The sequence below is a fragment of the Coloeus monedula genome, assembly GCF_965178545.1.
Source record: "Coloeus monedula genome assembly, chromosome: 1".
Taxonomy (NCBI): domain Eukaryota; kingdom Metazoa; phylum Chordata; class Aves; order Passeriformes; family Corvidae; genus Coloeus; species Coloeus monedula.
This window is the reverse complement of record NC_138781.1, coordinates 90,535,395-90,555,355: the sequence shown is the minus strand read 5'-3', so window position 1 is coordinate 90,555,355 and position 19,961 is coordinate 90,535,395.

Genomic DNA, 19,961 nt, shown 5'->3' with positions numbered 1-19,961 from the left:
ATAAGTGGAGTTTTAAACTAGTCAAAATATATTTTTTTTTAAATTGTAGCAGCATATGATACATCACTGGAAATAAATTTGAGTGTGTAATCTGAATCACAAAATGAGAGTCATGAGAGCTACGTATTTCCCACAAAGGCTTGTATTTCCTGATGGTGAAAGGCTTAAAATTGTTATGTTGTTGTTCTTGTTTTCTTCAAAATCATACTTGGTTTCCAAAATGGCCTGTTCAAGCTTCTATGCAGGAATGGGCAGCCTGCATAGAAGTTTGGTCATGATGTGATCTCACAAGCAGTCTGGAGGTGCTACATCCTGCAAGCTGCAGTAAGGTTGCCCAGCCTTGTGGCTGTGGCTAGTAAAAACCATTACAGATATCATCACTGGGTTTTGCAGGCATGCAGCTGTACAGGAAACCTACCCATGTGCCACTATGAGGTTGATATCAATATCAGCTGTAGCTGTGAACCAACCCACATCTCCTTGCCAGCAAGCTCTTTGGAGTATGCTGACGTGTCTTGTAGCCCTTGGATTGTAGAAAGCAGGGCCAGGAATGATGGCTGTAGCTAGTTTAGGTCTGAAATATTTCCCAATGTTTATTTCAATTTTCTTCTGAGTCAGGTTGTGCCTGAAAGTACATGTGTGAGCTAAGGGGAACAGAAACATATGGATGGGCCAGTTGAGATGAAACTTCATGAGATACCATTGGAAGGTGCTAATAAAAATACTGTTCTATGACTTTTGAACTACATTATCCCAACATTTTTGAGCAAGTTCTTTACAACTAAGATGTGTACATCTGTATATTCTTTTTCTATTGCTGTTTTCATTTTTTCTGAATATTTTTCATTTAGAGCTTTTAAAAAAATCCTTGGAGCATAGCGCAAACTATTTTTATTGTACAATATAGCTTCACAGGCTATTTAACACAGTGGGCCATGTTTCACAGCTGGTTGGATCTCAGGAAGTTAACCAAATTCTGCTTTCATTTAGATGAACAATAAAATTTACAAAGATTAAAGTAGGACTTGGAGTTTGTAGATGGTAAATTTGGTTGTCTCAGTACTTACTGATAACTGTATATTCTGACTATATCTACTCTCTGCCTGTAATAAAGGGAGCTAGTCACTGACAATCATCAATAATTAAATTTGGAATTCAGCTTCAGCTTGTGCTTACTTGCACAAAGCCACATTTTCATGTAATGTTTGCAGGAAATAAACTTTGAAGGATGAACTTATTTATAAAATACAGATGTGTTGACATACTCTAGTAAAAATACCAGTAGAGACGAAATACTGAATAGTTCTGTAGACCCTTCTCTCTATTTTTTTTTGGAGGGTTCAAACTCTCCAGGCTGAGCAGAGGGATCTTCCCATTTTTGATTTATGCGCTGTCTGTTGTATAAACTTGCAAAAGATAGCAAAATTTTCTGTTCAAGAAACACTGCAGTCTTTTTTATTTCTCCTCTCCTATATTTTGGATCCTGATACATTTCAAATGGTAATCATGAATGTACTATTGCAATAGGGTAATCTCTGAACTCCATGTAATTTAACATGGGTTGAACTATGTTTTATGTCACTTTAAGAATACTCTGTAGAGCTATACATACAGAACTTCTGGATACCCAAAGCTATGGAAGATTACGTAATGATTTTAGAATTGTCTTACATAATGCATAATAGGGTCAATATTAGGTATTCAAATAGCTATATAAATATTTTAAGAACAGTAAGAGAGAAACCTTGTTTTATTTCATTGACCAAAACAGACTCCAGCACATTTTGAATGGCAAATCTAGGATTTTTTTTTCCACAGTATCTCCAGGTAGTCAGTCCTCTTAGGATTGTTGATTGCACATGGATTGTTGAGGTAGGGTTTTACACAAGTTTGCTTTGCAAATTTGTAAACTGAGTCAAGAATTGAGATTTTTACTTTTTTCCCACATTAAATGAATCTTTCAAAAGACTGTATTTAGTTCAAGTGAAAACATGTGTCCTAGGAAGAAAGAGGATTGCATACATCAGTTAGAAAATAAATTCTATTTATAGAATTTTCTACCTGCATGGTGGCTTCCCTGTGGCTGCTATGTATATAATTGCCTTTTTTTCCTTTTTAGAGTGGCATACCTTTAAATTTTGATCTTCTCACAGTTTCATAGATAATGTTGGCTATTTGGTGGATATCATTGATTTGTGCTTCTTGAGTACAAACTGGTATTGATTCTTAAGTGCAGAAAACAGTAAATATCCTGAGGCAGCTTTTCATTAATCCCATACTTCATTTTACTGAGTGGTAAAAGGCAACATAATTATGGAATGAGTTACTTTAAGGACAAATCTGTATGGAATGATTTCAAGTTCAGAAGGAAGGAAGGAAGGAAGGAAGGAAGGAAGGAAGGAAGGAAGGAAGGAAGGAAGGAAGGAAGGAAGGAAGGAAGGAAGGAAGGAAGGAAGGAAGGAAGGAAGGAATATTTTTGTTAAATAGGAACAGAAACTCAGGTGTTTGCCTGAAGTTACAAGAATCCAAGTCACGTCAGGAGACATGTTATAGACTGATTTGAAGGAAAGTACACATGGTGTATATATAGGACAGTTTTATATATATAGGAAGCTACTTACCCAGGAAAGAAATTAATAACAACCTTTACATTTCATTTCATTAAAACTTCCACGGTTATTGGCAGAACTGGGAGACGTAGGCTAAATAAAGATCTCAGCTTTCAGAGTAATGATGTCTTAAAATCTGCCTCTGGTGACACGTAATTTGAGAAAAATATTGATCAAATTTTTTTATCCAATTTTTTTTGTGTACGTACATTTTGCACACTGAAAATAAAGTTTATTTATTATTTCAGAGTGCACACAGATATACTGTACTGATCTGCTTTGATTGAAATACAATCAAATTCTGCTATCAAAGCATCCCCCATTGTTTTCCTAAGGAATACATAAAGTTTACTTACTACACAAAGAAACATAATTGCACTTTTACTGGAGATCAACCAGAATATTCTGTATATGTAAATGCTGTAAAACTGTTTACTAGAATTGCAGGAAGCCCCTTTCTTGTTAAAACTGTGGACAGGGTTTGCATATCTCTTGAGGAATCCAGCCACTTGCATCTTTTTATAAATGCTAGTTCATTATTTGATTTTTGTAGCTACAACTCAGAGAACACAAAGAAAGGAGAGAACAGTATGACCAACCAAAAGAAAAAGATGAGCTTTCGTATGAAGAAAAGCTAAGTCATACATTTCAATGAGATTTAAAATGCAATGGTTAATTGAAGTTCTTTAATCTATTTTTGTCACTGTATTTGAGAATTAGTTCACTCTTCAGACTGAAGAATTAATCTTACTGGATTTAAAGCAGAAATAAACCTTTTGGACTGAGTTAACACAGCTGTTATTAATTTTTGAAGGATTAGCTTAGTATAATTTGCTTAAGAATTCACACCTGATTGGGGTACTTCATACCTCATTTAGTGTTTTTTAGCTCCCATTGGTCTATCTGGCCCTGTTTGGTTTGGGATAAGATCTTGGACTGGTTCAGTCTCAGCTGAACATATCTCTCCGAGTTACATGCAAGGATATTTGTAGGGATATTCAGGTTTTTTTTGGTTAAGAACAAGCAAAACCACAGTGATTAATGGGAATGAAAACAGAGAACGGCATTCCTTTCCTGTGAAATTGGCTGTGTTAGGGGAGACAAGAAAATTCAACTTCTGCCTTCTGGATGGCTGTGTTTTGGGGATAGTACACATGGGACTTTCAAAGTAGTGTGTGTAGCTGTTTGTGTCTGGCAGTTGGGCTGAGTAGAGGAGAAGGTGATGAAGCATCGTGATCTTAATCTGACGTCTGTAAGTGGCATCCTCTTTCCAGGAGTGAATATGGAAATTCACAAACTGTTCCTCTACTATGCTCAGCAGTGGTGTACTCTCTTTACCCAATACCTTAACATCTTTTTTTTGTCCACATGGTTTGTTGTTGTTTCTCATTCCTTTTTAAACTTCTGGAGATACAATTATTGTAAATGCAGGCATGCAAAAAAAGGCTGTAGCAGAGAAACAGATAGAAAATATTACAATACCATACCTTTAATACAAAATATGATTGTATCTCGTGTATAAATGGCAAATGCTTTGTAAGGGACTAGGTCAAGTCTAGTGGTAATGAATTGTTTTCAGCTTGAAAAGATATTAAATGTGTAGAAAAATTGCTAATGAGTGATCAATCCCCAAAGTTTGTAGTGTCTGAGAGTATGACTCAACACAGGGATTCAATTAATGATATTTCTTAATGAATACAGATTAATTTTATTTCTGACTAAGAAATAAAGAAAGGAAGATAAATACATGCTTTAAAAACTGCCACTGACTCATCCAAGTCTGCAGTAACCACTGGGTTTATAAGCTGGCCAGGACTCATGTTAATACTTAATGTACAAGGTTGGGATTTAAAACCAAAGGAAAACAAACAAAAAAAATCCATTCTGAAATCTCATCTATGTCATTTATAATTCCTGCCTTTTCTCCTTAACTTTTATGCAACAGCACTGTGGGTATATAATTTACCTTTCCCAATAGTGCTTTTTTACAGGTTTCATGGCAGTGCAATGAAGTCCTGGACCTAAAGTAGCTGTTTTGGATCCCTGAGTTTGTTAATGCAGTGTGATCTTGGGAGTCCCCACAGGAGTACTTTGCCGAAATGCTTTAAATTCCCTTGGAGAAGCCTGGGAGGTTGAGTTGTTGCCTCTATTATAACACCAAGTGGAAGTTAGATGGCAAATGACAAAACTAACAGTGTGTTTATAATGTTTGCAAAATAAATTTAACACAGAACAGTTTAGTGCTTCATCTGTTCAATCAATCAGTTCTCTGTAAATCCTGGCCTGAATACATGAGTAATGGAGACCTTTGGGTGAGAACCACATTGGCTCTAGGACTAGAAAGCTGACATAGTGACCCGTGTGCTCCAACCCACTTGGAGAAACTGATCTCTGCATGGGGCCCCTTTTCGAAGATACTTTGTGTGTGGAGGACCTGTGTGTTTGATGCTGTCACTTGGACAGCGTTGCATAGTCATCCCTGATCCCTTGTAAAAAAGAGCTCTTATTTATTCTTCTTTGCTCTATGCCTTTTTGTTGTGCAAACAAATTAAGTTGAAGACCTTTTTCAGTAAATGTAATATAAAGATTTGCGATGAGCCCTGCCATTGGAATGAGCTGATCATGAGTCAAGCCAAGAGCAAATGATGAGTGCCAGAGATGACATTAATCATGAGTTGCAAATAAGGCAATGGTATCTGATCATATGATTTACTTTGTGTTCTAGTCTTTTTAGAGATTAGGGTGCTCTTCTGCTTGATCAATGTTGTAAAAATGCTATGCCTAAAGGGCTTGCAAGAGGAAAGAGGAGAGAGAAAAATACAGAAGTCAGCTGCATGAGTTTGCATTGTAAGTAATGGTATATCTGGGGAAATCTGTCTGCTGACCCTCTGCTCTGGGTCTCTCTGCTAGAGCAGTACTGCCCAACCTATAAGGCTCTTGTACCCACCAGGCTGTACAAGCAATAAAAGAGGTGGGAAAATGCCAAGAAAAATTCCAAATTGCTAGAATTGAGTTATGGGCTAAGAAGGTTGTGAAGCACTGTCTAGACCATGGAGGTTATATTTATATTCCAGGTTTGTCTTGACCAGTTCCTGTGAGACAGAAATAATAAATCAGCTGTGCTTTCTAAAAAGCTGAACAGTAAAAAGAATGAAATGAAAACGGCACCGCACTGCAGTATTCAGTAACATTTCATATTCTCTCTCTACAGGAAAATACTTTCTCCCTCACAATCACATATCTTTACTTTTTTTTTTTTTTTTTTCCCTACACTCATTTCATTAGGCCATGAGGTATCAAGTCAGAAAAAATTAGAAACATTCTAATGAGAAAAAATAGGTGGGAAAATAGACTATTGACATTTTTAATGATCCTGTTCTTGTTTATGTCATTGACTTAACTACATTTGAATAATAATGACACATTCTTGGAAGAGTATTTTTAGCTTTTTAATCACTATATCAAAGAGCATTCAGAAAAATAAAAAAGATTGAAATGCACTTTGCAGTCAAAACCCCTTTCAAAGTCCAAAGGGAATAAATATGCCTAAAACATATTAGGAGTCTAAATGCAAATGTAATAGAATTCCAGACTACAGACCTTTGGCTATAAAAGTTACTGTCTAGCTTGTGTTATTGCCACTAGGGATGAGGTAAACCAAGAAAACTGTAACCTCAGTTTAAATTTTAATAAGAAGTGTCTGCATTGTTTTCTTGCTGTATTAATTAGCATTAATTAGTTAACACGAGTGTGCAGACTTAAAAATCTAAAGTTCTACACATACATTTGACGGCATTCTTATTCCCATTACCCAAAAGAAGCAATCTGAACATGTGAAGACACACCTATATTAACATATTTGCATGTATATAGATATCTCACTTAACTACAAATATATTGCAAAATAAGACTGTAGTTGTTTGTTTAAAAAAAAAGCAAACAAAACCCAAGAAAAATCAAAATTAAAACAAACAAACAAACCGGAAACAACAAAAAAATACCCCCAAAAACCAAAACACCCTCCACAAAACCCCAACACCACAGGAGCCAGTAACAGACTTCTGCAGAGATGGGAATGGTTGATACTCTGGTTATAATAAAATAAACAAACACACCCTAGACCCCAGAGAAGACTAGAGTACATAATAAAAAGGCACAGAAAGGCATAATTAATGTTTATTTTGTACTTGGGAACCATATGTGGCTTTGAAATAAAAATGCCAAACTGAAAAGTTTCCAGCAGGGATTGTAGCTGTTAACTTTCCTGGTTCAAAATGCTACAAAATAAAACTCCTGTCTTTGGGAATTTAACAGTGTTGTCCATGTGACATTAAGGCTTATCTACTTTTGTGGCTAGACACATTTATCTTTGAAGATATGTCTGTGAACAGGGAGTATGGAATATAAGAAAATTATTTGCCTTGGATAAATATTGATTTTAAATATAAGCAATATTTTCTGCAAAGGTACTTTTGCATTGTAGAAAGATGATAGTTGATGATTATTCCCAGTGCTGGAAATTGCAGAGAACCATGCTGGAGCTAAACAAGATCATAGGCTGTTTATTCCATACACAACCTGCCCCCAAACAACTCCAGAAATACTATAAAAACACATTTAACACCTGAAAGCATTAAAAAACAATGTCATGAAGACAGATAACAGCTTCGCTATTCTCCCAGCTACCACATGTAGGAAAATTCCTTAGATAACACCACTTCACACTAAAAAAAAAAAGAAAAAAAAGGTACCAAAGAAAGAAAGAAAGTGAGACAAAAGAAAGAAAGAAAGAAAGCAAAAAACAATGCCTTTACTTAGTGCATACAAAACACAGTTTTGGTTTTTTCAAAGACTATAAAAGTCAAGGAAATGTTGTCCTGGAACTCAGTGTTTAAACATGATACTCTTTTCTGAAAATGATTATTGGTCACATGCATTAGATGATATTGATTCAGCATTTTCCATGATGGGTATCTTTAAGATGAAGAATTACCAGTAATAAATAGTGGATCTTCAGTAGAAGATAATCCAGTTGCAATGCAAACTTCCAGATGAATCATCATTCATGCAACAATCTATTGAACTCTTGGGATTCACAAATATCTCCATGAATGCCTACCAGTCGCCTGAATGCTCATAAATAGTGAATAATGTGGGCCCTAAAAAGCAAGGTAAATGAGCTGCTCTTCAATTTTTTTTTCTCATTCTTTAAAGACCAGATTCTGAAGAGAGCAAAATAACAAACCAAATAATACGTATTTTCAACATCTTGAATTAGAGTTAAGGAAAGAGTTAAGGGAAAATGACCTGAAGAGCTGTACATTCGTGTAGCTGGTAATTACAAAAAAATTGCTTAGTTAGATATTACACCCAGTTTTAAACACCCAGTCTTAAACAGCAAAATTTCATTTGCTGCTGCTAACAGGTAGGGCAAAAGGAGATGTCATGTTATCTCTCAAGGGATTTCATTTGAAGAACAGTACTATTTTTAAAGTTAGAATTCTAGAGAAGAGAAAAATAGAGGACAACATTTGGGAGGTAAAGGCTGAACTCTCTGAAAATATAATGAAAAGGGGAAAATGTGACAATGCAGTTATTTGGTTTAGAAAGTCTGAGTAGATACATGTGAGTGAATACTGCTAAAGTATTTGTAGCTATAAATGTTTATTTTGCTGTAGCACTTAGAAAAATGAAATGAGGCAATGGTAGTGACGGTATATCATACAATAGAATATTATTCATAAGCATATCCAGATACATGAAAGGTATTACAGATTGGATAGTATAGACAGTAATTGTGGCTCAGGGGAACACAGGAACTGCTAAAGCAGAACTCAGTAGTCTGTCTTGTCTGCTATCTTGCCTTTGACTATATGACCACATTTGTATGACCTACCACAGTGAGAGCTATATATCCATACAAATCTATTTCTCTAGGAAAAAATATGAGCTAAATGAAAAAGTCAGTAGGTCCTTATAGACTGAATTAGAGCTCAAGGCAATCTAACACGTTAAAAAACTGAATGTAAATAAGTAGTTTACCAACAGTGCAAGGTGTAAAAAGAATCTGAGTACAGACTCTATGGAGTATGAGGAAAAAATATAATAATGTTTTTCTCTTTTAAATTGATTAAGATTGGGAAGATGTTTATTGTTTTGCTGAGATGAAGGCAAAGGCAGTCCACCTCTGAATGTAAGAGTATTTCAGTTCCTTTGTGCTGATTCTCTATCGCCTTTCAGAGAAAGACATTCTGCAGTGATCATTTCATCTCAGTACCCAGTTCTCATGGGATTTGTCCTTTTGTCCTTTTTTTTTAGCCCCTTAAAATACTAGCTCTGTTGCAGCCAATTTGTCCTAGTAGTTTGAGTATTTTATTGACTTCTACAGGCTGCCAAACACGTATGGTGTATCAATAACTACAGATTTCTCTTATTAAAAAAATTATCTCTGTTGAATAATTAAGGAATTTGTAAATAATAGACAAAGGAAAATTTTGTAAAGGTGGAAGACAGATGAAACTTCTTTCTCTACTTTTCTCTCACAGAACGGCTCATCTCAGCTGTAAATCAGAATACAGAAATCTTAAATCTTGCCTGAGGTAGGTGTAGTTCTGTTAATGAAATCCGATTCAGCAAGCTTGAATTGACCCAGTTTTGCGAGGACTCTTTATGCCTAAAACAAAGGTCAATGTTAAACTTGCTGTGAAGAATACATAAAATCACTGAGAACTAGCAGGTCCTCATTGGGCATCCTTGTTTCTGAACTTCCAATTCAAGATGCGTCTACTCAGTGGTTGTCAGTAAAATCAATCTAGGTCAACCTCTTCAGCCACCAGATGATGATAGTTTGAAAATCTGTCGGTTGCCTTTTGCTTCCAGCATCTGGTTTTGAGGGAGAAGATGTTCCAAACATTTTGGCCAAGAGTGCTGCTTAGTGCCCTTCTAAAAGATGCCTTCCAGAAAATTAAGTTAATATATTGGAGACTAACACCTTTCTCAGTAAGCAAAAAAAGTAGTATAAGGTAGATTGGATAGCTGATACCAATGTCCTTGTATTGCAGATAATGGCAGAGTATAATTACATTCATTAACAAGTCAAACTTCATTATGAAACAATTGGGTTAGTTGGGATTTTTTTTTTATTTTGCTGATGCTCTTGGGCAGCTCTTCCTAAAACTTCAAGGATTTTTAGAAATCCTTCTCTAATATCCAGCTTTATTTCCTTAATGGGTAGTTTATACCCATTTGTCCTTTATGTTTATGTTTAAGAGCATGTTGAGTTTTTTTTCCTCAGGCTCCCAGATCTGTTTATAGATAATGCACTGATTGTTTCCTAGTATTATTTTACTAATTAACAAAGAGATAAGTAGTCCTTCTGGATACTTATGATATAAAATCGTGTTTTATTGCAATATCTCTGGTGTTCAGAATGTCAGATTATATCCAGGATGGGATGCTTGGTTCCTCCCTCTGGGTGGAGCATCTCACAATGGGGTAATGAGTCATGAGGCCAGGTGTTGATTAGGCTCATTAACAGAAGATAGTCCGGAGGGAGTTATCTGTGAGTCATGCGGCAGGACAATGATGGGCCATTAACAGCAAGATAGTCTGGGGGGAGGAGGCAAGGAAACACTGCCCCACCTGGTTTCAACAGCTCATGAAGATGGTAATAGAATACACTGCAACCCAGGACAGTGTGATATTTTTTGCCAAGGAAAGAGATCAAAATGTACATAAAAATTGAATCTTTGTCAAACTCCTTAAAAAGACAGATTTCTGAAGAAAGATGGCTGTAATGGGTAAGGTTCTATGTAACCTCTTGTTGCAGAAAAACTTGTTTAGTGTGGTATACATATATAAAATAAAAGATGGTCCAGTATGCATACCAGGGGTAGGTTCACACCTCTCAAAGGGAGCCTGACTAACAGCATCCTCTTTTATTGTGGAATTTTGCATAGGATGCTATGAAAATAATGCTGGATTGGAGATGCATAAAATTTTACCAACCAAGCCACAGAACATTTGAAATGTGGAACTTGCTGTGGAGACCTTTCCTGGCTGGCATTGTTGTTGACTGGAGGAAGAGTAGTATGCACAACACAGGGACAAAAGTCTTGCTCTGATGACTTTATGTAGCACAGTAAACCTTCCAAAAATTTTGAGAATGAGTATTTACAAAAAGCATTTGGTAGAAGCAATAAACCAAAATGGACTCAAAATTGTGTCAGAATTAACACTCTTGAAAACACCTGGTCAAGAATGAACGATGTTCCAGGAAGGATCTTTCAGATGGTCAGAAAATGGCTAACTTGGTTTGGTTTTGTTCTCTTTTATTTTTGTGGGGTTCTTTGTTTGTTTGTTTTTTATGCTATTGGAGATTTCAAAAAAGAAGTAATATCAAGACTAGAAATGCTTTCACAGCATTAAGCAAGTCAGGAGCTTGTTGAAATCAGAGAGAGCTAATAGACTAAACTGAGAGTTTCTAATTCAATACTGATTTCTGTGGTCCTTTAAAAATGGATGGCCTGATTAATTTTTAGTGAAGAAATTATATATCTTTTAAAATATGCAGCAAATTCTTAGCACAGGAATTTGAGGAAGAAAATTGATTTATTTGGGGCATATACACAGAGTCTTTGAGCCTTTCTATGAAAAGCAATACTTTGAGGAAAAATCTCAACCAAGACACACCTTAAAATGAACCAGGGTAGGTGAAGCAATAGAACTTCAGAACTGAATTATGCTGGGGTTTTTTTATTTATTTATTTGGGTTTTTTTACATTATATAATGAACACAATCAAATGTTACAACAAGACATTTCAAAAATAGGGAAGTGTATGAGAGTCTTTCCTTAGGGCCAGGCCTCTACTGCAGCCTAGGGCTTTGTCATCTCTTTCCCTAGGTCCTCTTTTGGTTGGCTTGACAGTAGTCCACCAAACTCAGATGCTAAAAAGGCATGAGTAGGAAGGTAAAATTTAATGAACTGTAGGCTCAAAGTGATATTCTGAAAAATAATTTTCTCTGAAGCATATGGTGTGATCGTATTCTGCAACCTGGACTTTCAGAGATGTAGTGTCAGCAAAAGGATGAAAATCAGACTCTTCACATGGCTGTGGGAAAAATACAAAGAAGAGTCTTCTTTCCTCTCCAAATCTGCTAATTTGGTTCTTAATGTGCAACAACTTCTCTACACACTCCAAGGCACTTTACAATATTAGGTAGTGTGATTAGAGAGGTAATTAGGCAACTCTGTAATAATGGGATGAGAGGGAACTGCTGTTTTAAAGCCTGTACATTATAGTCAAAGCAATTCCATTCCATGAATAAATAAATCAGATCAATTTCTTCTTGTAGAGATACCTCATGCTGCAAGTGAGACTGGATGCTATGATTTAAAATCAGAGTGTAGGTATGGATCTTTATAGAACACAGAATTCATTCAGTCTCATAAAACCACTCAAAAACTATGCAGAATGGTGTCTGGCAGTGGGTCAGTACCAGAGCTTGAAGAACCTAGTGAAAAGAATGAGAGACAGGTTTGGTTTTTTTTTTTGTAATAACAGCAGCAGAGCGCTTGTGAACATACTCTGATATATATGAGAAAATGTATAAACAAAATCTATCAGAATGCATGGAAATCTTTAAATTTCTTCATGATGTGAGAAAACACGAGGTTCACAGGCTAAGAAGGGGCTTTGTTGACATAAAACCTGGAGGGTTTTTATCCAGAAATCTACATTCTTGCAGCTTGCCGCTGCAGTTGCTTTTGAATTCCTTCAAGCTCTCCTCTTTCTTATCTTCTGTAGGATGTTGACAGTGGGGTACACTGGGTGATCTAGGACTTTCTCTAGATGCATTAGTTTAAAGAATCCACTACACTTTCTGAAGGAGATGTGCTTCTCTAGACTGTTCACAGCCTATTTCCTTTGCCAATTACTAGCCCTTTTTCCATCTAACTTGAGCCTTAATTTTAGTTTAGGCTTGTCCTGTGTCCAGATTTAAAAAAGAAAAAAAATTACTGATCATTGGGAAATACCATGATGTCATGGTTGCTTCCAATGGCAATCATACAAACACAGTAAAAAGACACGATATTTTCAAAATTACATAAAATATACTTTTATAATGGCACAAAGTCACTGAATATATCATGTCCAGAATCAAAATGTTAATGAGTAGCTCTTTGCACTTTGCATGTAATATAGAAAACATGGATGAGGGTTTTCTTGTTTGCATATATAAGATCTTGAGACATGTCAGCGGGAATCACGGTTTCAGTTGACTACTGTAGAGGATGTTACTTAGCATATGCTGTGCACACCCAAACAACCCAGATCTTAGTAACTATGGAAAATCACGTCGTTGCTGACACGAGAAATCTGACCTAGGGACCTCGTGAAAACTGCATGTCTCTCTACAGCTTGCACTAAAGAGAGAAGTCTCTTTACATGGAAAAGTCATGAATCCATAACGTATAGACCTGAGAAATTACAGCACAGGATGACATTTACATAGGTTAAAATACAACTGCCTTCTGAGAATTTATGAATATTTATAGCTTTCTGAGAAATGTTTCTGAGAAGACATTCCTGTTGATATCAGGAACAGAGTTCATTTAAAAATGTATGAAGTCTGATCTCAGGTCCGATCCTGTGAGTTTTCAGGTGCCACAAGCTGTTACTAGGCACCTTGAGCTGAAACTGATGTTCATCAGAATAGAAAGCTCTCATGTCTCACGGGGCAGAACCCTTGTCATCTCATTTCCAGGATTGTAATGATCGGGGACACACCAATACGCACAGAGAGAGGCAATTGCAGATACTGTATTTCCATAAACAATTAATGATGTCTCTTTGCTGTTAAGAGCAGGGAGTTTTTTATTCCGCAGAACATTGAGTCTTATGTTTAGTTGTACTACTATCTTTTGAAAAAAAAGAGAAAATGAAAAAGCAGATCTAAATTACATTTAGAAGCACCTATGTTAAGCTGCATGTTGGAGTTTCCATGTAGAATTTACACTTGAAAGTTTTCAAATTACGAACATCAAAACTCCTTCTGTACTGTTTAGTTGTAGATAGTGCTAATTTAGTAGTTTGAATAAATGAAAATAGGGATTGTTTATAGGAAAACAGCACACCATTCTTGGAACATGAATTTAAATGATACTTTAACAAAACTATTTTTTCTGCCATGGAGACACTATACATTTCTGCATTTCCTTAAAACACTTTGATATTGAGGGTATACTTTCTGATACCCACTTTTCAAGAAAGAGATTAAGCATTCACAGATGGGAACACAGCATGCAGACGTGGGCCCTACTTATTTTACCCTTGTGATTAGATCCAACAAAATCAGTGTAAGAGATATAAGAATGGAAAAATCTACTAATCTAAAAAAGTATTTCCGATAATTGCTTGATAAATACTGTTAATATGTTTAGTGTTGCAAAAAAAACTTGCTGTCCAACTGAGCTATCTTTCTATATGTGTTTAATTCCGGACTGCAGTGAGGGTCAGAAATATGAGGAGAGAGGTATTGTAAGAAAAACACAGTTGCCAAGCTATCTGAATGTATGTTCCTAATGTGTGCATGGTTTTTCAGGCATTCTAGAGGGTGAATGATATTTGACATCTTTCCAAAAGAGGTTAAGTGTTTATGCAGGAAGGGAAGCTATGAATACCTTCACAGCACGCAGTGCTTTTTTGTTTGTATGTTTGTTTGTTTGTTTTGGGGTTTTTTTATCACCACCATAAGTTGTGAATAATGAGTTCCTTTACTTTTTGTGGTTGTAGTTATCATAAGTAGTTTCACCTGAAGGGTACTGTGGTTTAACTGTAGTAGAGCATTGCAGCTCATGTAGGTCTTGAAAAACATGGTGCAGCATAATGAATGACTAGTGTTTCCAAATCTTGATTTGATCATTTATGTAACTCCTAAATAGCACTCTCTTACTGCAGCATTATTTATTTATATTTTGTTAGTAACTGAGCTGAAAGTTGGACATGGATTACCAGAGACCTTTCCTAGTTTACTCTATCCACTGTACTGTGGTTTTCAGCTAATAGTCCCAGGTCTTACTGGTGAAACCTAAGCATATTGCAGATGAATTTTTGGGGCCAGGTGGATAAGCTGTAGATGACGTCTTCTCTGGGAGCAGCTGTGAGGGAATGCAGAAGTTCTGGAAATCTGGTAGTCTCCATACAGAAATTGGATGCCTGCTAGGTGCAAAAAATAACTAGATATTCTGAAATGAAAGAAAAAAAAAATGGAGGCATTTCATGTGACGTTGCTCCTTGCTTTCTGGGTATGAACTTGCAGCAAGTGGAATTTTTTACCAAAATGCATATTTTTTTGACTTTTTAAACTAAAGATGGCTTTGTAGCTCACTTTGGCAAAATATTTTTATAATATATAATGAGTTTATAACTCACAAGGCAATTATTTTTACTGGCCCTGGGGCTTTGTGTGGTTTAGGCAGTCCTGTGTCATTTTTTGAGCCATTTTTACTTCTCTTCAAGACATGTTGCCTAGAAAAAGCAGATTAGAAGAAGTTGTGAACACATTAAATTCTTTAGCTTATTTTGCAGTGCTAAGGCTCTTTGTTGGGTCTTTAAGTAGACTTTATGTTGTGATGGTTTTGTTATATCAGATCTATAAGGTTCATTTCCGTGTTGGTCAAGTAAATGACCTGAACCAAATCCAGGAAAAAAAGAGAAATTTGCAAGCTTTAATGTTTTTATAAATAGCTAGCATAATGGCATAATGATACAGGCAGAGAGATAGTTCTTATTTCACACTATCTTACATCAAAGTCACCCAATTGTGTTCCTGTTTTAGTTTGCTATTTCTGGAACAAATTTTTGTTTTGATATACCCTCTCTAAAATTTTCTCCCTCCTATTTAGTTATCTTTTTAAGCACCAGACATTCAGAATTTTTTAAAAATGCCCTGCCCATAGATCCCAGACGCTATTAGTTGGGGTGACTTGTTAAACAGCAGACATCTCAAGAATAAATTGCATTTTTGACTTTGGCACAATGCAGCAAGATCTCCAAAGATGTTTATACATCTTGAGAGAGTAAGATTGCTTTGATTTAAAATAGAAAAATTAAAAAGTCATTACAGCAGAGTTATCTTATATGTTCTCACTACTTCAATCAGTGCTGTAGATTTCACACCAATGCCTATTCTGACCTATATGAGATGAGCACCTGACCTTTTCATACTTTGTGAGATACAGTTTAACAAGATCATTTGTCATGGTAATATCTAAATTATTATGAGATATATAAGTCAAATCTGCATGCTAATAATTTAGAGTTGTCGTGTTTTAAAGCAGATTAGAATCTCATTTTACTTCACCTGGAAGCTTTGAACCATATTCTCTATTAACTTAATTATTGTTAAGAGCAAGAGGAACTCTTAGAGTAAAATGAAGTGTTATACACATTTGCAGTCATACTAAGAATTTGTTGCCTATAACTTTTATTTTTATGTTTTGAGCTAAAGCTGAAGTCATATTTTTGGCTTAGTCCATTTACAGCATTTCATACAGCACATTTCACAAGTCCTCAGTCTCAAAAATACAGAAGAAGGGTGTGCTCTTAAAATGACAGACTGCTTCCATAAGCCATTTCTCTTACAGAAAAGAACAGACCATGTCATCTTGCAAAGTACAGCGTCAATGCCTGAAACGAGGGTAACGCATAGCAGCTGTTTTGGTACAGCTAGCTCTGTTTCTTTGTGCACAAGATGGCAGGTTTGGTTTTGCACTGCTAAGCTTGTCAAAAAATGTGGAATGGTCATTTCAGGAGCTTGATACTTAAAAGTCTTGTTGGTGCTATTTTTTCCTATATAGTTTTAAAGTCTGGATAGGCTAACTGCTCCTACATAGTCAATACTTCTCTGGTTGCCTGTTTTTCTCTATCTTCAAAAGAACAATATGGTAAACTGTTTTTTCTTTTTTTTTTTTTCTTTTCTTTTTTTTTTTTTTGATGATTCCTCCAATTATTGGTTATCTATATTGCAATTTCTTTGGAATTTTCCTATGACAAATTATATTGAGAGAGCCAAATTATTCTGCCAGAGTGGCATGATCTGTGGCATTGTAGGCACCTATGTGCCTTCAGTGGGGGTTTGGTTTTCTACACTCTTGATCTATTTACTTTCAATTTGGAAAACTCCTTAATATCTCTGAAGAATTCTCTCACCAGAATCTGCCAGCTCTTGTAAGTTTTATAGTAGGGCAGCAATTAATTGATAGTCTTCAAAAAAAGGAGGAAAAGAAAAAAACACAAATCTGATTTTTTTAGTTTGCTGGTGAGGTGGGATGATTCTATTTTAAATTGTTCTTGATTTCATGTCTATGGAGATGTACATACATGAAAACACATAATTCTTTTGCTATAAGCCTATAGGGATTAAACTAAACAGAGACTTTTCTTGCAATAGCAACAGAGCATTTCTACTGTTTATTGTATAGTTATTGTCTCCATGAAAACAAGACATGTAGGAAGTTAGTGTCTTCAAAAATCCCAAAGGATGGTATTTCTGCAGCCTTTCCAAAACAAAGGAAAAACGTTCACATTAAGTGACACACTTGACAGGCAGCAGTATTGAATTTTTTAGATCAATATCCAAGTTACAATAAACATCTTTACAGTTTAGGAACACAGCAAATTCTCTGGGTTTGTGTGAGCAGACTTTTAGTGTCAGTTGAAATTATCAGTGCAGAAGCACTGAGAACCAATGGTACCTTTTCTACTTTATTAGCAAAACAAACATGAAGTACTGTTGTGCCACCTTTTTGAACCAGGTACAATCCACTGAGAACCCAAAGCTTGGGTTTAGTACCACTGGGTTCAATGCAGCTATCAGTATTTACAGCAAACATAAGATTTAGTTTCCTCTGAATTCCCTATAAGAGCTTCACTCTCAAAAAGGATTACAATCTCTCTACAGGAAAGGAAATTTTTAGTCCTCTCATGCTTATTTTTCTTCAGATTGCTTTTCAAGTACCTGGAAGATTATGTACTTACACTGCACAAGGACCATTCTTAAAAAGAAGTAACATAATTATCTAGTTAATCAGACAGAGGGTTTTTTTCTTATTTTCATGCTAGCTGCTTTTTTTTCTTCTGAGTCAAATTTCTGCTTTAATCTCTGCACAAAATGTCTTGTTTTGTCCCCTAAGAGGGCACAGCAGCCATAGGCACACACTGCAAGGTAGATTTAAGGCCCCATTTCCTGGGAGGAAATGAGCAGGATTCGGTAAGTAAGTAATTCTTAGGAGTCATTCAAGAAAAATGTTTACTTTTTATATATGTGTGTTTTGAACACCATATGAACAGCTGTGCATCCCAACAGCAGTGGGCGAGAAGTGGGCAACACCGCTGACAACACAGTGTTTTCAGGTTCTGAGAGGCAGAACATATCCATCCTTGGAAGCCTATGCAGCTGGCCAGCTCCCAAGACCAAACTGAGATCTTATTGCATGACACTGCTTTGGACAGTAGAGATTTATTTAAAAATGCTGCCAATGGGAAGTATGTCAAAAGCACTTCCCTACTCCCTCAGAATGACAGCTGCAAATTGATATCTGGATCTTCCACCAGCTGTTTGGAGCTCTCTGGCCTTTCCAGGTGAGAGGGTCACACTGGGCACACATGTTCCTTTCTGACCTTAAAAGTAATGGACTCTAGAGGTGAAAAATGAAGGTTCAGTCTAAGGTAAGTAGGGTTTGGTCCAAGTCAGTTAATGCATGTTGCAAGTATATTTTAGAGAAAAACAACTCAGCCTGAGTGAGTTTGAAAATGGAGTATAATAGCTACTATTATTTTATCAGGTATGGCTTTCATCACTGTATAAGATAACATACTTGATAAACATGTATGGGACAGTAAAAGAAGGTAAAAAGTGGTGATCTTGGTGCACTTCCCTATTTCTCTTGAAAATTTAGTTTTATTATCTAGTAGTCCAGGTGTTCTTTTATTTAGGGCTTGAATATTTTATCTTCAGTATTAACCTTTCTTTCAGTGATGGGAGTGGAGTTTTTAATCTTTTCTAAAATATTTTTTTTTACATTTTATCAACTGTGGAACAGTGACTGATTTGCAAAGTACCTCACAAAATCCTGAGAGCTCCTTGAGTATGCATTTTTCAGTTTGGTAGGCAGATAACAGACAGTAATATATTAGGGCTCAGGAGACTCCTAAAGGGAATTTCTTAAAACTGAGATAGGAAAGGTGGGGTGGTTTCCCCTTAGACAAAGATCTTTTGATATTTAAAATTATACTTAGGTAAGCTTTTCTCTTTAATGTTAGCACTTCAATAAAATACTTTTTCTGTAGTGTTATTTGAAAGAAAATAATAATAATATATACTTTTTTTTTCTCAACTGTCAGAATGAAATGTTTCTCTATCTTCAAAACCTTAGTCTCTGTATTTTAAAGCTGAATTCACAAAAAGGCTTAGTCCTCCCAAAGCTGAACTTCTTGATTAATTTTCTACTTATTAAAAAGTTTTATCCATCTCTCCTGGGAGCCAAATGTACCATTGTTCCATCATAATTTATTAGATAGTTATAGTTACCAGAAAGGCCATGGAGCCTGGCACAGAACTTTAGCATGTTGCCAGTGCTTGTAAGAAACTCAATTTCATTATTTCATATGTGCTAAACTATGGCAAAATTGCGTTTTTGATGGGGTTGAATTCTTTGGAATTTTCAGCACTTTTGTTTAAGAAAAAGAAGCAAGAACAATAGAGACTGTGTGAATAAGTACAGGTTTTCTTTTATTTAGGGCTTGAATATTTCATCCTCAGTATTAACCTTTCTTTCAGTGATTGGAATTTTTGATCATATTCAGAGAGAGAAATTTAAACCAGCTTTTTTCCTCATGTGATGTTACTGACAAGAATCTTTCTGACTTATTAGAACCAGGTTTTAAACTCAAATTTTAAAATCAAAAGGGATTTAAAAAATTTTAATAGGGATTACACAAGAGCTGGCGTTGATTACTTGTACCTTTAAATACTCCTCTTTACCAGTTTATATGTACTCCCATAAAAATAATCAGATTTACTAGTCAAGATTCCTGTGGGAGAGGGAGCTTGAAATATTCACTGGAAGTTTGGAATTTTCTCTGGTTTCACTGTTGGCAACATCTGGGCAGGCCACTGTCTCCTTCCTGTAGTGTTCCAAACCTATTTTCCTCAATCTTCTTTTACCCCTTTACTTAGGCTTCATTAGATCAGTTGTCTCCAGTCAGGGTTCCATTCCTGTTGGAAATTTTGACACTGTTGGTCAACTGATACAACAGTTTGGATATAGTCCTTCCCCTCTGTCTCTT